Here is a 15,892-nt window from a genome sequence, read left to right on the forward strand (position 1 = left end):
TGCGGCGCTCTCCCGTGAGTTGAACATACCTCGGACCACCTATGCAGCCTTTCTTTGTATACGTTTAATATGCCCAGTAAGTCCCTCACACTTGAACAATATTCACAGTGAGTCTACTTTGTAGAGTGACTGCGTTGTCTCAGTATCCTGCCAATTAACCGAAGTCTGCCCTCTTTCACACCTATTAGTGAGCCCATGTGGTCACTCCATTCCATACAAAAAATATTTAGTCGCAGTATTTGTATAAACTGATTGGTTCCAATTGTGACTCATTATTGATTTAATCACAGAATACTACTTCCGTGTTTTTTTGAAATGCATAAGTTTATATGTCTGAACTTTTAAAGTAAGTCGTCAATTTTTGCACCACCTATGAAATATTAGCAAGATCTGGATTTATATCTGTGCAGCTCTTTTCAGAAAGTACTTTATAATAAATAACCGTATTATGAAGAAACTCTGAGCTTACTGGTTAGTCGCCGACAGCGTCAGTGTCTCTAGGATGTTAAGCCTTTGGGAGGCAAATAGGCAAATACACAGACTATGCTGAAAGCTGTGAAGATTTTCTTTGTAAGGTTTCTCATAGGATGCAGCCATACACTACACCGGCGCCCGAGTACGCAGATTAAATTAAAATGAAAGCCGAAAAGGAAAGAAATGTTTCTTTGTCATGAGGATACGGTAGAGATATTGATCCAAATACAAGTCATTAGAGAGAGAGAGAGAGAGAGAGAGAGAGAGAGAGAAAGAGAGAGAGGGGGGGGGGATACGAAAAGTAAAATAAGTCGAGAGAAAGCGGTTACTAAAATTTAAAGAAATAACACTGAATGATATTTCTGTTAGGGGACGTCCATTAATAACGTGAGATTTATTTTTTTAAATTTGACCCCCTCACCTCTTGGTAAGAGTTGGTGTGAGTCTCCTCTCCCTCGCGTGAGGTTTACTCTATAGTCGGGTGAAAACACGTAATTTTTTTTTCATTTGTTCTAAACATTGATTAAAACATTTCAACAAAAACATATTTGATTTAGAAAGTTTGTTCAAAAAAATGGTTAAAATGGCTCTGAGCAGTATGGGACTTAACATCTGAGGTCATCAGTCCCCTAAAACTTAGAATTACTTAAACCTAACTAACCTACGGACATCACACACATCCATGCCCGAGGCAGGATTTGAACCTGCGACCGTAGCGGTCGCGCGGTTCCAGACTGAAGCGCCTAGAAACGCTCGGGCACTACATGAGTTATTACACTCGTTAAAAACAAGCGAAATGCTGACGTATGCGTCTCTTCAAAGCCTGAAGTCAACTTCATTTCGGAGATACGGAACGAGTTGTTGAAATGCCCCTGAAACGTGTGTAAAAAAACCACGGTACCTTTGCACAGGATCTGTCAACGCTAGCGATGTAGTAACATTCAAACTCGGCAGAGCGCTCGCTGGTTTACAGAGCACCTGTCTCACACGACCTATGAGTCACGGTAAAAAATCCTGTCCTGCTCAAATGAATGCTCACTTCGTAGGTGTAGAATATTCCATACACACACACACACACGCACGCACGCACGCACGCGAGTTTCGCGCAGCGCGGCTGTGCGAGCACGTGGCGGGGCTGCGCTGGGAAGCGGCGCCTTCCCACGACCCGGAGCACGTGGTGCGCACATGGTGGCACACGTGTGCTGCCGTCGCCACAGCCGCTGCCACTGCCTTCTGTCAAAGCGCTCGTCTGCCTTCGCGGAAATCCTGACGCCGCCCTCGCTACAATATCCAATATCAGGCTCGCAAAACAAGCTGCGGAACGTCTCACACGCATCGCGGCGCGCCGGTCAGCTACACGCGGCGCTGACACGCTGTGTCGCAGGCTACAGCCTCGCTTTACGATCATCATCTTGTTCTTTCTTTCTGCCTTCCTTCCTTTCTTTTCGCTGGCGTTTATCCTGGCTATTTCGGTGTCCGCTTTTTCAGGAGAATGCAAATTTTATTTTATTATCAACTTTGTGGCCTAATTCCCTTTCTGTCGCATATGTCGTCTAGGTAACCATAGGGAAGTAAGTCGGATGCGCCATCTGTCTGTGAATCGTGTAAATTTTGTTCTGTGTGTCACCCTTCGACCATATATATAATAGAGTGGCCCTCACGTCATTTTCGTGGCTCCAACATCTCTGGGCTAAAGTCACGTGAATGTTGGCAAAACATGGTTGTTTCGTGTTGCGCTTATGGCTGTACTCAGCGTTTTGTCGGGGGAAATGGCATTACATTTCAGGTGTAAGTGTTTCTATGATAGTGCAAATGCGTTTATTGAAATCTGCTGAAGTGACTTTTATATGTCTTTTTTTTTTTTTTTACTTGAAATAGAGTATCACGTAAATTAAAGTGTTGAAAGTGATGCCTGTAAAGCCAGACTCATATTACATTTTGAAAAGTATCTGTGATAATTCGGTTACAGAAGTAAGTATAACTGTTTCTCGTTCCTACTCATAGGTTCCCTAAGGATGAAAACCGAAGGCAGCTTTGGATACAGGCCCTGAAACGGAAAAACCTTAAGCCATCTGCACATACGCGCCTTTTTGTATATACACGTGAGATTATAATAAGGTAAGAGCACCTATAGTCGACACATGAAGAGAATTTTTTTCTACCTTCTAATACTATTAAATTAATGTTGGCTCCAAAATTATTTTCTGAAACTTCAAAGTCTCACCTTTCATCTAAAATATCATTTTTTTAAAAACTGATAGTTTAAACTTTTGTAAAAATAGTAGGAACTGAACCTTTGAAGTGCACCTAAAATTTATACTCTAAAATGGACCTGCTCCTAAAGTCGACATAATTCCCATATCCAATTTTCTTTTATAAGTGACTAGAGCTCAAAACGCGGCGAATCCAATGTTTAAAGTTTTGACACGAGCCTACTCTTACTGTTTGAAAGAATTTTAACGACATTTTACTTCAATTGATAGTTTATACTAATTTCGTCCCGCTGCCCACCAGAGGGGCGTTCGATGTATTTCAAATCCAGGTCAAATGTAGTTCTGGCATAATTTTTCGCAAATAAAAAAGTAATTTTTGTTGGAAGCGTTTGGCAGTCAATTGCGAAATGTGGGTAAAATGCGATACAAACACAGGACGGCAGACCGCTGATTTGAAATCCCGCCACGTTTTGCCAACAGTCACGTGGTTTATGTTGGAGCCACACCAGCTCTGTAGCTTCTGCACAGCAAGGCCAGTCTACTATTATCTATGGTCGAAGGTGTCACCGTACTTTCACTGTTCGTGTATCGTATTCTCTAAGGTGCAATTTGAAGGCCACCCTCAGCAAAACAAGCCAAAAAACCACACTCATGCTGGACGTTGTACCAGCCCACAGTTGTTAATGCGCCACGCGGAGTCTTTTTCTTTTTCTACATATTTTTACTGAACTGGAATACAATGATTTACAAAGTTTAACAAATGCTGATGCATAGCTTTACCGTAGCAATACTAACGTATTTTCCATAACGCGCATTAACAGAGGATTTTTTATGCCCACCCTAATGTTAAAGTTCGTAAATTATTGTTGGCTTATATTAACAACATACTTTCTAAAGAGGTACTTACGTGTAAGTACGGTCCAGAATCTGAAAATATCTTTTGAAACACTCTCAGAATATCAACGCATTTTCAATAACGTTTACTACCAAGCTGAGGTACTTTCTGACCACCACAAAAAATTAAAAAATTCAAACTTCGTTAACTGTTGATGACTTCTGTTTGCAACATACTTTTTAAAGGGATACTGATATCTCAGTAGGGTACTGGCCCTGACAATATTGACTATGACATTCATTGTAAAAAGTTACATCACTACTAAGACTTGTTTTTAGGCTACGTTTAACTGAAAAAATTAAAACATTTATGGAATCTGATACAAGAATTCATTAAAAACAATACAGATTCATTTTAAAAAATTTAAAATATAAAATAACTGACTAAAGTAAAATATTTTTTTCAAAATAGGGGCATAAAGTAACCCCCTCCCCCCCCCCCCTTGGTATTGTAAGAGCTAACGATTATCAGTATATCCTTGTATGTATATTAAACACGGAATTAATAATAGCCGGCCGCGGTGGTCTAGCGGTTCTAGGCGCTCAGTCAGGAACCGCGCGACTGCTACGGTCGCAGGTTCGAATCCTGCCTCGGGCATGGATGTGTGTGATGTCCTTAGGTTAGTTAGGTTTAAGTAGTTCTAAGTTCTAGGGGACTTATGACCACAGATGTTGAGTCCCATATTGCTCAGAGCCATTTGAACCATTTTTGAACAATTAATAATAATAATAATAATAATAATAATAAGAGGGCTATTATTTAATCTCTGATAGGTTGTGAATTAAAACCACAGTAAAAATTCAATGAAGCTTTTCGTAGATGTGTTGGACTGTGTCTCTAGTATGCCCGTCTATCGCGTCACGTCGCTCTTTCCAGTTCTGAGCGCACAATGAGCACGTAAAACTGTCTAGAAAATAGTGCCCCCCGCCAAGTTTGAAGTCCTGTTGAGGGTTTTCGCCTGATTTCATGCAGTCCATACAACGTAACTGTCAAGAGTTTCCTTCTTTATGACAATTCTCGGCCGCATACTGTATGTGTATTGAAGGCGCCCTTGCAGCGTTTCCGATGAGAAGTGTTCGATCATCCAACATACAGCCCGAACTTGGGCTCCTCCGATTTTCATCTCTTCGCTCCCATGAGCCGCTGACTATGAGCACAACATATTCGCACAAACAATGAGGTCCATACCGGCGTAGGGAATTGGCTGAAATCACAGGTGGCTGCTTTCGATGACGAGGATATTGTAAAGGTGGTACCACGCGACGACTATGTGGAGAAGTAGCTCGAAGGTATAGCTAATGTTGCAAATAAAACATTTTTGATTTTGTGATTTTTGAAATTTTCCCAGCGTAAAGAGTATCCCATGAAGTTTCGGAACTGCAGCCGGATAACGCCGACTTCTTGCCAAGATATTTCGGCTGACGAAAATTCAGCCATCTTCAGATGAGTGTATTGGACATCGTTACTTTTATACCAAAAATGGCGCGAAGTCACATGCGCTACATTAGCGACCTCTGTCGAAGTATGTGCCTTCTTAGAATATTGTTCCATCTGTGGCGCGCAGGCGCATGCATAATGTGACACTACATGCACGCGCTCTGTCGGAATGCGCACTCGCGGTGTTGTTATGGGGATGTCGAAATTAATGGAATTGAATGTCGCTAGACGTGTCATTGGTTATAAAATATTTTCTTTCTGAAGAAATTTTAAAAAAATCACCTGGTCCCACGCCTTATCAAGTTGAAAGTCACCATTACGATTAATAAGACCTTGCGCTAAATACAGTACTGAACATTAAAACTGCTACACCAAGAAGAAATGCAGATGATAAACGGGTATTGACTGGACGAATATATTATACTAGAACTGACATGTGATTACATTTTCACGCAATTTGGGTGCATATACCCTGAGAAATCAGTACCCAGAACAACCACCTCTGGCCGTAATAACGGCCTTGATACGCCTGGGCATTGAGTCAAACAGCTTGAATGGCGTGTACAGGTACAGCCACCCATGCAGTTTCAACACGATATCACAGTTCATCAAGAGTAGTGACTGGCGTATTGTGACGAGCCAGTTGCTCGGCTACCATTGACCAAAGGTTTTCAATTGGTGAGAGATCTGGAGAATGCGCTGGCCAGGGCAGCAGTCGAACATTTTCTGCATCCAGAAAGGCCCGTACAGGACCTGCAACATGCGGTCGTGCATTATCCTGCTGAAATCGCAGGGATCGAATGAAGGGTAGATCCACGGGTGGTAACACATCTGAAATGTAACGTCCACTTTCAAACTGCCGTCAATGCGAACAAGGGGTGACCGAGACGTGTAACAAATGGCACCCCATACCATCATGCCGGGTGATACGGCACTATGGCGATGAATACACGCTTGCAATGTGCGTTCACCGCCATATCGCCAAACACGGGTGCGACCATCATGATGCTGTACACAGAACCTGGATTCATCCGAAAAAATAACGTTTTGCCATTCGTGCAGCCAGCTTCGTCGTTGAGTACACCATCGCAGGCGCTCCTGTCTGTGATGCAGCGTCAAGGGTAACCGCAGCCATGGTATCCGAGCTAATAGTCCATGTTGCTGCTAACGTCGTCGAACTGTTCGTGCAGATGGTTGTTGTCTTGCAAACGTCCCCATCTGTTGACTCAGGGATCGAGACGTGGCTGCACGATCCGTTACAGCCATGCGGATAAGATGCCTGTCATCTCGACTGCTAGTGATACGAGGTCGCTGGGATCCAGCACGGCGTTCCGTATTACCCTTCTGAAACCACCGATTCCATATTCTGCTAACAGTCATTGGATCTCGACCAACGCGAGCAGCAATGTCGTGATACGATAAACCGCAATCGCGATAGGCTACAATCCGACCTTTAGCAAAGTCGGAAACGTGATGGTACGCATTTCTCCTCCTTACACGAGGCATCACAACAGCGCTTCACCAGGCAACGCCGGTCAACTGCTGTTTGTGTATGAAAAATCGGTTGGAAACTTTCGTCATGTCAGCACGTTGTAGGTGTCGCCACCGGCGCCAACCTTGTGTGACTGCTCTGAAAGCTAATCATTTGCATATCACAGCATCTTCTTCCTGTCGGTTAAATTTCGCGTCTGTAGCACGTCATCTTCGTGGTGTAGCAGTTTTAATGGCCAGTAGTGTATATTCCCACCGATTCCTTAATAACTGAATCGCAGAAGGAACTCGTCGAGGCCAAAATTTCCGTGGCACAGTAATCCATGGAGCGTTCTGTCGAGATACAATGCTCGGCTATGGCTGACTTACTGGGCTGTGAAAAACGAGGGTGGCGATAGTGTTCAACGCATCTTTCACGCACTGTGCGCGTTGTTCGACCAGTGTAGGCCTTGCCACACAGACGAGGTATTCCGTAGATTTCAGTCTTCCGCAATCCCAGATGGTCCTGTGCAGAACCGAAAAGAGAAGAAGTCTTTGTAGATGGGCGGATAATTCGTTTCTCATGATGTTTTCTTAATCTTAACATCCTGCCTAATTTACACGAAATATTGCCAACGTATGGGAGGAACGCCCTGGACTTAAACCGCTCCTTCTTTTCTTGCTCTTGTGGGTAGTCACGTTTCTTCTTCCTTAAAACTGTGTTTATCTGATGTGGAGAACATCCATTATCTTTGAACACTGATCATAGGTGTTTCACCCCTTCGCAAGACTGTCTGCCGTTTTTGGACGTCTTGGTCAGGAGGAAAGCGCATGGATCATTGGGGCATTCTACATTTTTTGCGCTACTGGTATTGTTTTTGGAAAATTAAAAGAAAACAAACAAGAGAAAGAAAAAAAGCTCAGTGACCTTGTTTCCACCACCCTGAAGCTGACTGTGACCATTAATGATTGCTTTTCGTAAAATGTATTTCTTGTTTGCCCGAATATTCACATACTCTTTCTCTGCTTTTTCTAATTAGTTCTACTTTTCTATATGTAAACTGCGTAATACTCTTGTTTAATGTCTTTGTTTCAATGTAGGTTACCTGTGCAAAAAAAAAGCCTAATAGATAATTTCGTAGGGTGAAGAGTCGAACGATGCGGGTTCTTATCCCGCTAGATGCAATTTTTTTTTTCTTTTTCATCCTTCATTTAACGTTGGTAACACATTCTGGGACTTTCATATGAATGTAATGAAAGTAAAAAAGAAAGTAGGTTCCCTTTCTTCAGTTGGATAACTGGGGCAGGTTAGGGACACGCAGGTCGCCGAAGTAGGGTCCTACTATCTATATACATAATTCATTCTGTATGGAACCCTCAGGGCGGGAGTCCCACTTGCACTTGTCCTGTTTTTCCGTGATGTGTCGTCTTCGTAGGCAAATGTGATGTATTGCGAATACATAGAGGGAATGATCCTTTATTGTATGATTATATGATAGCGGAACAAACACTGGTAGCAGTTACTTCTGTAAAATATCTGGGAGTATGCGTGCGCAACGATTTGAAGTGGAATGATCATATAAAATTAATTGTTGGTAAGGCGGGTGCCAGGTTGAGATTCATTGGGAGAGTCCTTAGAAAATGTAGTCCATCAACAAAGGAGGTGGCTTACAAAACACTCGTTCGACCTATACTTGAACATTGCTCGTCAGTGTGGGATCCGTACCATGTCGGGTTGACGGAGGAGATAGAGAAGAGCCAAAGAAGAGCGGCGCGTTTCGTCACAGGGTTATTTGGTAAGCGTGATAGCGTTACGGAGAGGTTTAGCAAACTCAAGTGGCAGATTCTGCAAGAGAGGCGCTCTGCATCGCGGTGTAGCTTGCTGTCCAGGTTTCGAGAGGGTGCGTTTCTGGATGAGGTATCGAATATATTGCTTCCCCCTACTTATGCCTCCCGAGGAGATCACGAGTGTAAAATTAGAGAGATTCGAGCACGCATGGAGGCTTTCCGGCAGTCGTTCTTCCCGCGAACCACACGCGACTGGAACAGGAAAGGGAGGTAATCACAGTGGCACGTAAAGTGCCCTCCGCCACACACGGTTGGGTGGCTTGCGGTGTATAGATGTAGATGTAGAACAAATCTTCCGCCCACCTATAAAGATTTGTGCTCTTCTCGCTTCTGCAAAGGAAGATCTGGGATTGCGGAAGACTGAAATCTACGGAATACCTCGTCAGTGTGGCAATGCCCACATTGTTCAGGCAACGCGCACAGTTCGTGAAAGATGCGTTGAACATGCTGGCCACCCTCGCCTTTCACAGCCACAGCCGATCATTGCATCTCGACAGGACATTCCATGGATTACTGAGACACGGAAATTTTGGCCTCGACGAGCTCCTTCTAAGATTCAATTATTAACGAATGAATGGGAATACGTTCAGTGCAAGATCATATTAATCGTAATGGTGGCTTTCAACTGGATAAGACGTGGGACCCTGTGATTTCTTTAATTTCTTCAGAAAGAAAACATTTAATAACCAATGACACATCTAGCAACATTCAATTCTATTAATTTTGACATCCGCATTTTAACTCCGCGAGTGTGCATTCCGATAGAGAGCGTTCATGATGTATCACATTATGCGTGCGCCTGTGCGGCATAGATGGAGCAATATCCTAAGAGAACGTATAACTCGACAGAGGTTGCCAACGTAGCGGCTGCCTTTCCGCATGCGTCTTCGCGCCTATTTTTGGTATAAAAGTAGCTGTGTAAAATAGTAATCTCCAACGCAAAACACTAACCTGATAATGGCTGAATGTTGTCAGCCTAAATATGGTGGCAAGAAGTCGACGTTCTCCGGTTGCAGTCCCGAAACCTCATGAGACATTTTTAATTTTCACTGTGGTTTCCATTTCGCATCCGATCGGAGGTTGAAAAAATACCATGATGATGATGACGATGATGATAAAACGGAAAATTATAAAAATAAAGATTTGTATCCACGGGAACAATTTTTTTAAACAACATAAATCCTATTTAGTTCGTCTTGCAGAAAATTTTCTTTATGGTACATTATATATTGTCTGAACTGCTCTTACATGTAATTTAGAGAAATTGCCACAATCGCTACAGCACTTCAGTCTTCTCCTAAAATAGTAATTTTAAGTTTATTACATCAAAATCGAGGTTAGTCAATGATATGACTGATTTGTTCAAATTTATTTGTAGATGGGTCATCTGTCCAACTTTTGTTAATGAAACTGTGCACATATCGAAATCAGGCACGAAGTGCAACACACACAATTTCCTTCCCTTAAACTTTTAAAAAATTACTCGCATCTGTCTCACCTCCCACACACCCAAGATGGTGCTCTGCGTGTTTTTACGCTATGTTTGCAATAACGAGTACGAATCGACCATACCACTACGATTACTTGCGACACAAAATGCGGAAGACAGAAATCTAATACCGGAAACAAGTTCTCACTTTATGTTTATTGTTAGGCCTGAATCAATTGTCCCAGCCTGATAAAACATAGGTTTTCCTACGAATGGTATCTGTGTATCTGTGAATCAGTTGTTCCAGTTTCGTCAGCACGACAAAGGGAGGTAGTTACCGTTTTTGTTGTTGTTGGGGGCGCTCAACTTCTATGTTATTAACGCCAGCAAATATTCTTTTGAACTAGTGAGCTTAAAACGTTCACGCTGACATATGCCACCGGTGGCTCACGTTCGACTGTACCACATACGCTACCAGCAATTCACTACCGTGTGATGTATTACCTATCTGCCAGGCGCAACGAACAGTTGTGAATACAATTTCGTGCGACCCTTCGACGGGAGAGCTTACTCAGCAAATGAGACATCACATAATTTGTGATTGATTTAGTGTAAAATTATTTTATGTGAGCTCTCGTTGTTTTAAAAGAAGGAATTTATGCAACTTTCAAAATAAAACGTCAGTATATTAAAACAGTAGGCTAAGACGTTGGAATACGATAATCACCTGGGAGAAACAGGGAAAGCAGCATCGACAGATGAAGGAAAGCATGAATAGCGGGCCGCTCCACAGCGAGAAACACAATTTTCAGCTACTGCGTCAACGTATTAAAAAGCTAATCAACTCTTCCTTGCCGCGCGGCATTAGCCGAGCGGTCTAAGGCGCTGCAGTCATGGACTGTGCGGCTGGTCCCGGTGGAGGTTCGAGTCCTCCCTCGGGCCATGGTGAGTGTGTTTGTCCTTAGGATAATTTAGGATAATTTAGGTTAAGTAGTGTGTAAGATTAGGGACTGATGACCTTAGCAGTTAAGTCCCACAGGATTTCCCACACTTTGTTTTGAACTCTTCCTCATTTTTCACAAAGAGAGAATATGATTTTCTAATGTATGTCAGTGAACTCGTACGGAGGAACAGGAGGGGCAGACTTTATTAGAACCGATTGAATCACGCACATGCGGAAAAAGTGCGAACTGATCGTTGATGGCCGGCCGGAGTGGCCGAGCGGTTCTAGGCGCTACAGTCTGGAGCCGAGCGACCGCCACGGTCGCAGGTTCGAATCCTGCCTCGGGCATGGATGTGTGTGATGTCCTTAGGTTAGTTAGGTTTAATTAGTTCTAAGTTCTAGGCGACTGATGACCCCAGAAGTTAAGTCGCATAGTGCTCAGAGCCATTTGAACCATTTTTGATCGTTGATGGAACATTATTGCACCACACTGTGAGAGAGGGTAGGAACGGGTAGAAAACTTCCTACTAAGTAAAGACACATTCTTAAGCCTGTGCACAGAACCACCGAATATCTTTCCACCAGCCATTGACTGTGTTCGAGAGCTTTTGCCACTAAAGGCTAGAGTAGTTATAGGAATTCACACATTAGCCAGCTACGAACGTTATGAGGTTTTAGCTACAGTTCAGTTTTTCTTATTAGGTAAATACAACAACATTTATACGGACAAGCCAAAACATATGACCACTGGCCACCGCGATGATGGGTGCTGCCTGGCGGCGTTGCGGGCATGGTTCAAGTGGCTCTGAGCACTATGGGACTTAACGTCTGAGGTCATCAGTCGCCTACAACTTAGAACTAATTAAACCTAACTAACCTAAGGACATCACACACATCCATGCCCGAGGCAGGATTCGAACCTGCGACCGTAGCGGCCGCTCAGCTCCAGACTGTAGCGCCTAGAACCACACAGCCACTCCGGCCGGCTTGCGGGCATGTGACGCAGTTACAAAAGTATGTAAGCGGAGCAGACAAGGACGGGCGATCACCCTAGCGAAAGTATGGGCTGCAAATGGGGAAATCCACTATGATAAGAGACTTCGACAAAGGGTAGATTATTATTACGCAGAGCCTGTGAACGAGTATCCCGAAAACGGAGAAGCTGGTCGAATGTTCACTTGCTACTGTTGTGAGCATCTATGGAATGGGGTATGACAGTGAAACTACCACTAGGCGCTAAATTGTTGGACGTTCATGGCTCTTCATAGAACGTGGGGTTCGAAGGCTTGTCTGCTCTATAAAGTGGGACAGATGATGATCTATGGTATCTCTGCCGAAAGAGTACGATGCTGGTGCACGCCAAAGTGTTTCGGGGAACACCGTTCATCGTACGTTGTTGAACATGGAGCTCCACAGCAGACAGCCCCTACGTGTTCACATGTTGACCCAAGACACCGTCAATTACGATTGCAGTGGACACGGGACCGTGTGAATTCGACCAGAGGAAACTTGTCGACTCTTCGAGTGAATCACATTTTTGCTACGCGAGGTCGACGGTCGTCTCCACAAACGCCGTCATCGAGGTAAACGGCGGTTCGAAACGTGCAGCACGCCACGGACGTAGGCTGGTGGGAACAGTATTATGTTATGGGAGTCATTCTCCTCCGCTTGCATGGGACCTGTTGTAATAATCGAATACAGGCTAACAGCTGCGTACCACCTGCATCCCTTCATGTCTGATGTCTTCCCCGACGGCGGTGTCGTCTTTAAGCAGTATAATTGACAGTGGCACGGATCCAGAACCGTGCTAAAGTGGTTTGAGCAGCATTATATTGAACTCACGTCGATGTCTCGGCGACCAAATTCGCCTGATGTAAATCCTATGGAACTCGACCCGCCTTGTTAGCCGAGAGCGCTAATGCGCTGCTTCCTGGATCTGGTAGGCGTGCCGGCCCCTTATCGAATCCTCCCCGCGGATTAACGACGAGGGCCGGTGAGCTGGCCAGCCTGCATGTGGTTTTTAGGTGGTTTTCCACATCCCACTAGGTGAATACTGCGCTGGTCCCCACGTCCCGCCTCAGTTACACAACTCGCAGGCATCTCAACACGTTCGCACTATTCCATGGATTACACTAGACGCAGACAGCTGGGGTACACTAAAAAAATCCAGGGGGGTACGGGGTGGCAGTAGGAAGGGCATCCCTTATCAGTAACATTGCCAAATCCGATCCTAAACATGCCGACCCTGCGAAACCGCGGGATAAAGGCGTAAGTGAAAGAAAGAAATCCTATGGAACTCAACCGGGTCGCTATCTGGCGCCATCACCGCGTACCCAAATCAGCGGCCCGTTATTTGCGCGAATTACATGACCTGTGCGTAGATATCTAATGCTACATACCTCCACAAACCTACAAAAAATTGTCGGATCCCTCATAAGCATAATCAGTGATGTATTTCGTTCCAAAGACGGACGGATAAACTATTAAGCAGGTGGTCATAATGTTTTGTCTCATGAGTGTGTGTATTTCTGGAGCCTATCCTCTCAGGAATCGCGTAAAACCCATAGTTGTTAGATAGTATTTCAGATGAACTCAATAGGAGCGGCTTCAGGTGACCACTCAGTTATTCTCATTTCCGTATAGCGTTCAAACACTATTTGTGAGCGACAAAGTGGCGCATTGCCTTGGGTATGTAAAATCCTGCAACTGGTTACTGTAGGTAAACAAACGCGGACATATTAACTGCCAGCAGGTTCCTCTATCGTTTGTCTCTCACGAATAATAGCAAACATCTCATTTCATTCCGTCTAAATAATCGCAGTTTATTTTAACCTGCTTATGTCAAAGATCCATATGACTCATGTGCTTTATTCAAGACAAACCTCAAATCATCACTCCTGAGGCCCGTTTTCCTTACTTAGAGCGCCTGGTGGTAACTTTTCAGAGAACGCGCTAGCCCCTGTGCACCATGACAAGCGGTTATCAGCAGTAATTTTGTGGGACTCTTTCACAAAGTTAAAGATCGTTTACAAGCATGTAGAGTTCCACGATTTCCAGTTCCGCACGCGAATCAGTCAACAAAACCTACACTGACATTGTGTCCGATGACACGAAGTAGCGAACGCTACAAAATTCGCTTAAGACTAAAGAAGTTTTGAACTAAATATTCATGTGCTTGATAGCTTTCAGACATTTCTGAAAGAATAGACACCACATATATAAATAACTACATGTATGCGCCTCGACGGCGCAATATCTTCTGTGCGCATTCACTCACTAGTCCGAACCCTTGCGGGACTCGCCTGAATAGCTGCGAGCAAACAGGGCATAATGGACGGGGAACACTACATTTGTAGTGTGCCAAATAAAAAAAAAATTAAAAATTAAAAAAATCTCCCGAACGGTAACAACCGGCCGCCGTGTCATCCTCAGCCCATAGGCGTCACTGGATGCGGATATGGAGGGTCATGTGTTCAGCACACCGCTCTCCCGGCCCTAGACACCGGAGCCGCTACTTCTCAATCAAGTAGCACCCCGCTTACCAACAGCGCTCGGCAGACCGGATGGTCACCCATCCAAGTGCTAGCCCAGGCCGACAGCGCTTAACTTCGGTGATATGACGGGAACCGGTGTTACCACTGCGGCAAGGCCGTTGGCCATCTGTAGTTCTATAGTGTGCGGCATGTGGGAATTTTGGCTCGGATAACTGAGGCGGTAAAGGAAACAGTTCTAGAGAAGCGGGGCATCCGCTTAGTCCCGGTCCGGGGCAAATTTTCGTACGTCGCCGTTGCATGTAATGCAATGCCGACATACAGTTGACATCTGGAAATTTCTCTATCAAGGCTTATACTGTTAGTCTCAAAACAAAGTACAAAAATGTTCAAATAAAAACAGAATTCGCAACAAGTTTCAGTAATTACACAATACATAAGAATGATAAAGTGATAATTCAATAGCTATATCGAAACATCTATAGGCGAACACTCCAAAATTAGATGGTGCACATGGAGGATCTGACATCCAGACTATTGATGTACACAAATATGCAGAAAAAAGAGCACAACTAGGTGGTTAGGAAATTCTGCAGTGTACAAGACGTGAAGAAGAGAGACAGGACAGAAACTTCAGGTATACCTGCAGCAGTGTGAAATACGCGTGAGCATGTGGTGTTGATTGTGACATGTCCGACTGTAGTGTAGAAAGGATGCTATACGGCCGACATACTTAGCTTGGAGTACATAGATTTATAGCTAGGAGGGGAATTCAGAATGCCACTTCCAATCAAAGCCTTTTTGGATGTCAAAGGAGAAAAAAAATGGCTCTGAGCACTATGGGACTTAACATCTGTGGTCATCAGTCCCCTAGAACTTAGAACTACTTAAACCTAACTAACCTAAGGACATCACACACATCCATGCCCGAGGCAGGATTCGAACCTGCGACCGTAGCAGTCGCGCGGTTCCGGACTGAGCGACTAGAACCGCTAGACCACCGCGGCCGGCCTCAAAGGAGAAAAAACATGGCGGATTTCCGTTTATTTCATTGTTGGGAGATAAGGTAGGTAAGGTAAATAAGTTGGTCGTCGATGAAACAGTTGACACGAAAGCCACATCGGACGTTGGGGATGGGTAGGTGGGTTGCAGGGTGCCGGTGGATTCGTTGGGTAAGGATGGTTTCAACTATTTTGCTGAAAACTGACGTGATGCTAATAAGGTCGACAGGATGAGGTATATGAGGCTGGTTTATCAGGTTAAAGAGAGAGGACACTTTGGATGCTTTCCACTGTATGGAGAATGGTATTGTAAAGGACGGATGTTTCGCTTTTTTGCAAGTGTGTGCGTTATGTCTTCAGCTGTTATTGTCGTGTTTAGTCCTGTTCGTGGAGTGCTGTGTAAGTATTGGAAATTTCGCGCAAGAGATTTGATAACTATGATTGTACGATCATACACGTAAGAGTCAATAGAGTAATCAAAGCTGGGATCAGAGGCGAATGTTTCCTCTAGGTAGGATGCGAAGTGACTCTCGTGAGGTAGGGAGGAAGTGGTCAACTGTTGGAGATCGCTGGTGCACGTTGCTGATTTTATACTGAAAATTATCGTGGTGGCGCACCGGTATTAGCTGCATCACCGCCCTCTGTCGAGTTTAGCGCTGCAGCTCAGGCGCCCAAGATCACGTGCATAGAA

General features: G+C 44.3%; 1 protein-coding gene and 1 pseudogene across 3 annotated transcripts in view; both read right to left on the reverse strand.

The window, feature by feature from the left end:
- Positions 1–15,892, reverse strand: part of LOC126248778 (laminin subunit beta-1) — a 376,490-nt gene that overhangs the window by 253,088 nt on the left and 107,510 nt on the right. The gene's annotated exons all lie outside the window — the stretch shown is intronic.
- On the reverse strand, positions 14,249–14,366 carry LOC126250521 (5S ribosomal RNA; annotated as a pseudogene).

Source organism: Schistocerca nitens, chromosome 3, assembly GCF_023898315.1.
Source record: "Schistocerca nitens isolate TAMUIC-IGC-003100 chromosome 3, iqSchNite1.1, whole genome shotgun sequence".
NCBI lineage: Eukaryota > Metazoa > Arthropoda > Insecta > Orthoptera > Acrididae > Schistocerca > Schistocerca nitens.